Genomic DNA, 10,770 nt, shown 5'->3' on the forward strand with positions numbered 1-10,770 from the left:
CACAACTATGTTCATTTTCCTTAATAACTATTCCAAACTAGATGGTTGGATAGAGGGTCGATCTCTCAGGACAGCCGGGTGTGCTTCTTTTGTATTTTTATAAAATTTCAGTGCTGTTATTGAAAAAAACAAAAATATCATATATATAACGTCTGCGACCTTTCGGTGACCACGTGGTTTTCTATAAAATTCTCTAACACATGGATATATGTTCAGAAATAAACAATGGAGAAATTATTGTCTAAATATATACTCTTAGGTTTTGTACAGTTTTTTCAAATATACACATCGTCAAGTGTTCAGCATAACATCACTGTTTTATTTCGCCAGTACCTTTGATTTGCCTTCACAGCTCCCTGTCGTCAAAAGCGTGAAAGTTCAAAAGCGGCAGCGTCGAAATGAACACTTAGCTAATAATTCAATAATGTCTGTAGATATTGTGGGAGCTGACAGACAAGACTAATATGCCACCAAGAACCGTTTAAATACTTAAAACATTTCATTCTTCGATCAAAATAACAATGTAATAATCTGTAAATAAATTGAATTCATGTTTCACCACGAAGGCCGTTCCGTTTTGTGTCAAATCGGATCCCCTTTGCTACAGTTTTCAAGCACTACACGAGGTGACTTGGCAGCACAAAGCATTGGGAAATGCATGGTATGTATAAATGTCGGAGTATTTTGTTGAAAACAGCAGCATGTACAATTGTTTTCAAAGCGATGCCTGTCCCATGACACAATCTATTTCAAGATTTCTCAACTGGAAGAAACTGTTTGCTAGTAACTTGATCGCGATTGTGGCGTTTAGAGTATCGCGTTGTTTCTTGATCCTCACCTAGGGTTAGACTATCGCTTAGTGTCTGAATATAATTTTTTATATCAACAAACAAGCGCATTATAAATTGAAAAGGAGCCCGGGGAAAACAGAACTTGAGAAAATCTAGACTTGCTTCATTTAGGGGCCTTTAGCATTGCAGAAAGGGCAAGGCAGTAGGGAAAATAATATTGTGGTTCAGGGGACTGTGACACAGACTACAGGGTACAGTAGTTGGCTATAAGTGAGTCATCATTAGTGAAATTTCCATAGACTTACATGTTAATTAACTGTTGCAAGAATAATTTTCATAAATTGAGTAGAAGTTTGCAAACATCTTGGAAATCATCTTCAGCTCGTGTACATAATTTTCTTTCATCTTTTCATTGATTAGTTATCGAATGACACCTGATTAAGCACCATAAATACAACTTTATTTTTATCTATCCATAGACATGTTAAAACCTGATTGGTATGTCTAATATATTTTGTTTAAGAAGTTGCAGTCTTCTTAATAATCCTCGAGGAAAATTGAAAGGAAATTATGTGTACAAAGCTGGTAGATAAGTGCTGAAAGCAATTCCACCCAAACTAAATGTATGAAAATTATTCTTGCAAGAGTTAATTAACATGAAAATCTATGTGAATTTCACTATTGATGACTCACTTATGGCCAACTACTGTAGATCCACAACCGAAAGAGCTAATCACAGCTGTATGATTTTATGTTCACTCAGTGGGTGAAATTGACCTTTACTTTTAGGTGCATTTCAAAAGGCAAAAAACCCCAAAACATCTCTCATTCTGACCCTGATATTAAGGTTATCAGACTGACTTTTTGCACTGATATATTGTTTTCTTATTTTAAATATATATCTACCAACTAATAGATAAATAAACCACCAAAAACAGTCAATAACCATTACTAATTTCAGGAACTAACCAAATCTGTAAGACTTGATTTCAGTAAAATTACTTATAGGCCAAATGTAGACATAGCATAACACATTACAATCGGTTTTATCACCCACACTGCATATTCTGACCATGGGGTAATACTCATTGACATGGGTTTGCTCAAATAATGAGCTGATAGTGCAGTGTTGAGGAAGACTTGTAGTTATAGTTTCCATAATGGCTCTCCATTTGTTGCTCTTTGCTGTTTCCTCTGATAGCTGAACTACACATTTTATATCAGCTACACATTTCCTAAATTGTTCATGCAAAGGAAATATGCATTTGCTCTCTTGACCATAATGTGTTTCAGTTACATTATTGATATCAAGAGTTTCTAACTTTCAAATATAGCTTTGTGTACTTATGCTTTGAACCCTGCTCCTTTGGGTGTTTATGTGCAGTCTATCTCCTCCACTGGTCTATCAGAGTGAAAATATCAGTGTATAGTGATGAAATGTATATGTTGCACCATTTTCATGCTAATAATAATAATTATCTCCATATGAGTACAAAGATTGTAGCCTACCACCTTATTACCTACAAGTAAAGGCTGTCTGGGTCAAACTTTGTTTGTTTTAGTAACCTGATACATTTTGTGGCTGATTATGACAAGAATTTCTAATTACCAGAAAACACATTTACTGATGCTGAGAGATCCTAAAAGATAAAAACTTTTCTTGCATTTGGCCCAGGACTATAACCATGTCTGTCCACATGCCACTGCCACTCAGCCAGCATAATTATGAGCAATACATCCTCCCACTCACAGGTTACTCAACTGACAACCATAAATGTTGGTTACGTTGTATTTTCTGCACTTGGTCCAAACTTGATATAGTTTCAAATGCTAGAGATTTTCCACTTCACTGGTGCACTTGAATCTGTTAATTCAATATGTGTGCATGAATACAGTCAGAATTCCCTTTTGAGCTTTCATAATTCCATGGCAGCTACTCTTATCTTTGTATGCTTAATGCAGGGACATTTCCTCATTTCAAAGTCTAAATCCTGTACATTGTGTAACATAGGAAAGAGGGTAAATACCAGTGGACAGGATAAGATTAACTGAAAAATCAAGGATGGATCTCACTAAACACATTAAGACATGTTATAACTTATTGGTTGGTCAATAGACCAACTGTTTTCTATGCAGGGATATGTTATTAGTCTTTTATGGTTTTTAAGTTCCCTTAGCAGTCAAATTACATAAAGGGTAATTTTGTTCAAAGCGGTGTTTCTTAAACAAACTATTTCTCTTTTTAAAATGGAGGTGAAGTTTAACATTTCTTTCAGTACAAATTGTAAGAATTAAAGCCTCTTCCTGTTGCTAAAAGTAACCTTTACAAAGCCATAATAACAGTTTCAGAAATGCCTCTTTGATGCATCTATTTTTAGGTAGTGTGCTATTCATCATTGGTCCATCATCGGCTAATAGTTTGCATTGTTGACTAACACCAACATCTCTGAACAGCACTGGGCAGACAGTATTGATATAAATCCATAGAATTGATGATTATTATTATGAATAGTAAATTAAAATAAACCTGAAAGAAATCAACATTTTGTATTACTTGTGAGTTTTACCTTTATGCATGGATGACTAACAAAATCCTGAACATGACTTAGAAGCAACCCATGAATAAAAGACATAACTTTGTATATTGTGTGAGTAAAAGTGAAACTATGATATTATGGGTATTCTTTAATTCCAATCAAATTGACTTGATGGCACAAGTTTTTCCTTTGGTCACCCTTCAACTCAAGATCAAAGTTGACATAGACTGTAAAAAGTCAGGAAAGATCTAGCCTGTCTCATAGTTCCTGAACTGCATTATTTTTACTTCCGTCTATGCCTTTCTGCAATGATAAAGACCTAATTTAAGCAAGTCTAGATTTACTTAGTTTCAGGAATCTCCCATCTCACTGGAGCTCCTTTTCAGTTTAAAAGGATTATTTTGATTCTATCAAAATTATATATATTCAGAGACTAATTGCTAGTCTCGGATGGTCCTATTAGACATGGAAATCCTATCCAATCCAGTTTATGCCTGGTAAGTTAATTTTATTTTACAATGGTTTCTGAATATGAAACATTGTAAATTCATAATGTATGTATGTTGTTAGGGTGATAACTAAATCATGTAGAATTTTAAATACTTTATCAGTTCTGAAGAAAAATATTATTTCTTAAAAGCTCAGTTTTGAATTTAAGTTCATAATCATTTTGAGAATAATATTGTTAACATTTTAATGTTACATAATACAGACAACTATGAGCGGGACCAAGACACGTTGAGCTTGGCAGAGGAGAAATGTGATCTTCAAATTGCAGAATCTGAGGGGAGTCTCAGGCATTCCAAAGTGAGGAAGTGGTAGGTTATGTGATCCAGAGATCAATACCTTCATGTTACTAGATTTAAGTTGTGAATACCAATTTTACAGCTTTGTTAAATTTATTTCTACCTTAACTAGGGATGTCGCGATACATAAGTTTCATGAATCGATCACATTATCACGATACTCATGACATGATTCGATATGTATCATGATACCTATTTTAAGCTGCATTATTGTGTAATATTAGTTACATTTTGAACATTAAATATTTTATATTTTATAAAGCGTCCTTGAAAGATCCACGTTTTCTATTCTCAGAGATTAAAAAGTTCTAATTTCCCATCTTTGTGTATATGAAAATAATCATTTATAACTCTCATAACATAAAAAGCGTGATACAATTGCAAAATGTGAGCGATACATATTAAAAACATGTTTAAATCAATACTTTCAAAGCTAAATGTCGATAGGGTTTTGAATGCATCAATGATTGTATCATCTTAGAAAAGTATCGATGTATGGGTGGCATTCCTAACCTAAACATTGTTCTGTACCTACCTTTTAGAATTCAGCACCACAAACTTGCAATACCCGGATGAAGTAATGCCTCATGAATCTTTGCAATTTGTTTGATCCTTCTCGATGTTAGTACGGTTATCTTGAATGGTTCGTGGTAGCTTGATCAGTACCGAGTGCGGCAATACATGTTTTTAGGTATTATCTCAATACAGGATCTTTTTACTATTCATAAAAAGTATCAAGCAATTCAAAATGGCCAATAAGAGATTAATTAATAGACATGGAATAGCCTTATATACAGATGGTCTGTCTCTGATGAGCATATATGAAAAAATTTAAAGAAAACTGTATATACCTCATAACAAGCAGTTCCAGACAAGTATTGTGGTTCTGATCCTGTAAAATCTTTACAGAAAAATGTGAAATTTTGAAAATTGGCATGAATTTGCTCTTTCTAACATCAATAGAGTAATTTTCAACATTTTGAAGCTTTTCTATTGACTTTTGCATTTGATTGATGTCCAAACATTTGCAATTCAAAAAATTTATCCCTGCAATAATCATATCTTTTATAATAGAGATATCATTTTCACTTTTAGGTTACTATGCATTCATATCTTACCACAGTTTTATAGTAGAGAGCTGATGCTTAATGGAGTGTTTCAGAAGTGCACACAATTCAGGAAAGGATTGGCATTTTTCATTACAGAGTATACAAATTCAACATATTCCCTAGCATTTCCGTTGTTTGTCTCATGTTGTCAAACTCTTCAATCTTCCATCGGATAATCAGATTGTATTAAAGTTCTGACACCATTATGTTCATATCACTTGGAATCGGCTGGGGTGGGGATGGGTGGGTTCTCAATTAAATTTGTTTTGCATAATTGTATCAGGTGTTTAAATGGGTTGTTATCAAATGATTCATGTAATTGTTGATACATTTGCATTAATGTTTTGGTGTCTTTCATACACAGGAAATTCAGCAAAATGAGAACTGAAGACACCTCTATTCCATGATAGCAGATACATTTTATTTGTTTATATCTTTCAGGATTCAGATGTAGTATCTGTGAGAAAGTACTGACATGTAAAGGTGGATATACTGTTCATCAGCAGATGACTTGAAGTCAAAAGGTACCACCAGTTTTTTAGTAGTGTCTTTCTAGATATCAAGATAGTGAACAACAATAACATATATCATGATACAAAAGTCAAGAATGTGTTTATCTCGACTGCTTTATGATATCCCTGGCTAGGTCATTAGTAAATCAATCAAGCTAAATTCCATTGTATGCAACTAGGGATGTGTGGTCTAAAGGTCTGTGTTGATGATGAATAGGATGTATCTTGTTGACCATCGGGCGGCTTCTATATATATATATGTATTAATATTCAGCAGAATGTTTGGTAACACATCATATCTGTTATAATCACAGCCCATTGGGCAACACATCCCATCTATTATTTTTACGTACCTTTGGCCAACACATCCAATCTGTTATTTTACAGACCATTGGGCAACACATATATATTCACATCAGACCTTATCAGAGGACCTTTGGGCAACACATCATATCTGTTATCAGCTGACCTTTGGGCAACACATCATATATTTTCAATAGACCTGTGGGCAACACATCATATAATCAGTAGACCTTAGGGCAACACATCATATATATCAACAGTAGACCTGTGTGCAACACATCTTATATATCACGAGTAGACTTTGGTCAACACATCTTATATATCACCAGTAGACCTGTAGGCAACACATCTTATATATCACCAGTAGACCTTAGGGCAACACATCCTATATATATCACCAGTAGACCTTAAGTCAACACATCATATATGTAACCAGTAGACCTTTTGGGCAACACATCTTATATATCCCAGTAAAACCTTGGGGCAGCACATCATATATATTACCAGTAGACCTTAGGGCAACACATCTTTTATATCACCAGTTGACCTTAGGGCTACACATCTTATGTATTACCAGTAGACCTTAGGGCAACACATCATATATATTACCAGTAGACCTTAGGGCAACACATCTTATGTATTACCAGTAGACCTTAGGGCAACTTAATCATATGTATTACCAGTATACCTTAGGGCAACACATCCTATATATCACCAGTAGACCTTAGGGCAACACATCTTATATATCACTTAGTAGACCTTAGGGCAACACATCTTATATATGACCAGTAGACCTGTGGGCAACGAATCATATGTATTACCAGTATACCTTAGGGCAACACATCATATATATATTACCAGTAGACCCTAGGGCAACACATCTTATATATCACCAGTAGACCTTAGGGCAACACATCTTATATATCACCATTAGACCTTTGGGCAACACATCTTATGTATTACCAGTAGACCTTAGGGCAACACATCATATATATTACCAGTAGACCCCGTTGGCAACACATATATCACCAGTAGACCTTTTTAGGGCAATACATCATATATATTACCAGTAGACCTTTGGGCAACACATCATACAATCAGTAGACCTTTGGCCAACACATCTTATATATCACCAGTAGACCTTAGGGCAACACATCATATATCACCAGTAGACCTTTAGAGCAACACATCTTATGTATCACCAGTAGACCTTATGGCAACACATATTATATACCACCAGTAGACCTTAGGGCAACACATCATATATATTACCAGGAGACCTTAGGGCAACACATCTTATATATCACCAGTAGACCTTAGGGCAACACATCTTATATATCACCAGTAGACCTTAGGGCAACACATCTTATATATCACCAGTAGACCTTAAGACAACACATCTTATATATCACCAGTAGACCTTAGGGCAACACATCATATATATTACCAGTAGACCTTAGGCAACACATGATATATATCACCAGTAGACCTTAGGGCAAGACATCATACAATCAGTTTACCTGTGGTCAATACATGTTATATGTCCCAAGTAGACCTTAGGCAACACATGATATATATCACCAGTAGACCTTAGGGCAACACATCCTATATATCACCAGTAGACCTTAAGTCAACACATCATATATATATGTCACCAGTAGACCTTTGGGCAACACATCTTATATATCCCCAGTAAACCTTGGGGCAGCACATCTTATATATTACCAGTAGACCTTAGGGCAACACATCTTATATATCACCAGTTGACCTTAGGGCAACACATCTTATGTATTACCAGTAGACCTTAGGGCAACACATCATATATATTACCAGTAGACCTTAGGGCAACACATCTTATATATCACCAGTAGACCTGTGGGCAGCATCTAATCATATGTATTACCAGGATACCTTAGGGCAACACATCTCTTATATATCACCAGTAGACCTTAAGGCAACACATCTTATATATCACCATTAGACCTTTGGGCAACACATCTTATGTATTACCAGTAGACCTTAGGGCAACACATCATATATATTACCAGTAGACCGTTGGCAACACATATATCACCAGTAGACCTTAGGGCAACACATCATATATATCACCAGTAGACCTTAGAGCAACACATCTTATATATCACCAGTAGACCTTATGGCAACACATCTTATATATCACCAGTAGACCTTAGGGCAACACATCATATATATTACCAGTAGACCTTAGGGCAACACATCTTATATATCACCAGTAGACCTTAGGGCAACACATCTTATATATCACCATTAGACATTTGGGCAACACATCTTATGTATTACCAGTAGACCTTAGGGCAACACATCATATATATTACCAGTAGACCCGTTGGCAACACACACATATATCACCAGTAGACCTTAGGGCAATACATCATATATATCACCAGTAGACCCTTTGGGCAACACATCTTATATATCACCAGTAGACCTTAGGGCAACACATCATATATATCACCAGTAGACCTTAGGAGCAACACATCTTATATATCACCAGTAGACCTTATGGCAACACATCTTATATACCACCAGTAGACCTTAGGGCAACACATCATATATATTACCAGGAGACCTTAGGGCAACACATCTTATATATCACCAGTAGACCTTAGGGCAACACATCTTATATATCACCAGTAGACCTTAGGGCAACACATCTTATATATCACCAGTAGACCTTAAGACAACACATCTTATATATCACCAGTAGACCTTAGGGCAACACATCATACAATCAGTTTTACCTGTGGTCAATACATGTTATATGTCCCCAGTAGACCTTAGGCAACACATGATATATATCACCAGTAGACCTTAGGGCAAGACATCATACAATCAGTAGAACAGTGGTCAACACATGTTATATGTCCCCAGTAGACCTGTGGGCAACACATCTTATATATCACCAGTAGACCTTAGGGCAACACATCTTATATATCACCAGTAGACCTTAGGGCAATGTATCTTATATATCACCCATAGACCTGAGGGCAACACATCATATATATTACCAGTAGACCTTAGGCAACACATGATATATATCACCAGTAGACCTTAGGGCAAGACATCATACAATCAGTAGACCTGTGGTCAACACATCTTATATGTCCCCAGTAGACCTAAGGGCAACACATCTTATATATCACCAGTAGACCTTAGGGCAACACATCTTATATATCACCAGTAGACCTTAGGGCAACACATCTTATATATCACCAGTAGACCTTAGGGCAACACATCTTATATATCACCAGTAGACCTTAGGGCAACGATCTTATTTATCACCAGTAGACCTTAGGGCAACACATCTTATATATCACCAGGAGACCTTAGGGCAACACATCATATATATCACCAGTAGACCTTAGGGCAACACATCTTATATATCACCAGTAGACCTTAGGGCCTCACACATCTTATATATCACCAGTAGACCTTAGACAACAAACACATCTTATATATCACCAGTAGACCTTAGGGCAACACATCATATATATTACCAGTAGACCTTAGGGCAACACATGATATATATCACCAGTAGACCTTAGGGCAACACATCATACATATCACCAGTAGACAGTGGTCAACACATGTTATATATCCCCAGTAGACCTGTGGGCAACACATCTTATATATCACCAGTAGACCTTAGGGCAACATCATCTTATATATCACCAGTAGACCTTAGGGCAATGTAACATCTTATATATCACCACATAGACCTGAGGGCAACACATAATATATATTACCAGTAGACCTTAGGCAAAACACATGATATATATATCACCAGTAGACATTAGGGGCAACACATCATATAATACCAGTAGACCTGTGGTCAACACATCTTATATATCTCCCAGTAGACCTAAGGGCAACGCACATCTTATATATCACCAGTAGACCTTAGGGCCTTACATCTCTATATCACCAGTAGGACTTAGGGCAACACATCTTATATATCACCAGTAGACCTTAGGGCAAACACATCTTATATATCACCAGTAGACCTTAGGGCAACACATCTTATTTATCACCAGTAGACCTTAGGGCAACACATCTTATATATCACCAGGAGACCTTAGGGCAAACACATACATCATATATATTACCAGTAGACCTTAGGGCAACACATCTTATATATCACCAGTAGACCTTAGGGCAACACATTATATATCACCAGTAGACCTGTGGGCAACATTTAATCATATGTATTACCAGTAGACCTTAGGGCAACACATCTTATATATCACCAGTAGACCTTAGGGCAATGTATCTTATATATCACCCATAGACCTGAGGGCAACACATAATATACATTACCAGCAGACCTTAGGGCAACACATGATATATATCACCAGTAGACATTAGGGCAAGACATCATACAATCCAGTAGACCTGTGGTCAACACATCTTATATGTCCCCAGTAGACCCAAGGGCAACGCATCTTATATATCACCAGCAGACCTTAGGGCAACACATCCTATATATCACCAGTAGGACTTAGGGCAACACATCTTATATATCACCAGTAGACCTATATGGCAACACATCTTATATATCACCAGTAGACCTTAGGGCAACGCATCTTATTTATCACCAGTAGACCTTAGGGCAACACATCTTATATATCACCAGTAGACCTTAGGGCAACACATCATATATATCACCAGTAGAC

General features: G+C 36.3%; 1 long non-coding RNA gene across 1 annotated transcript; it reads left to right on the plus strand.

Moving 5' to 3' along the window:
* The first annotated feature begins 613 nt into the window (after positions 1-613).
* On the plus strand, positions 614-5,767 carry LOC124266142. Its single transcript, XR_006895642.1, has 3 exons — positions 614-661; positions 4,041-4,146; positions 5,685-5,767. It is a non-coding gene; the product is annotated as an uncharacterized LOC124266142 (long non-coding RNA).
* The last annotated feature ends 5,003 nt before the right edge of the window (positions 5,768-10,770 follow it).

Source organism: Haliotis rubra, unplaced genomic scaffold, assembly GCF_003918875.1.
Source record: "Haliotis rubra isolate DU_JTF1 unplaced genomic scaffold, ASM391887v1 Scf1231, whole genome shotgun sequence".
In the NCBI taxonomy this organism is placed as follows: domain Eukaryota; kingdom Metazoa; phylum Mollusca; class Gastropoda; order Lepetellida; family Haliotidae; genus Haliotis; species Haliotis rubra.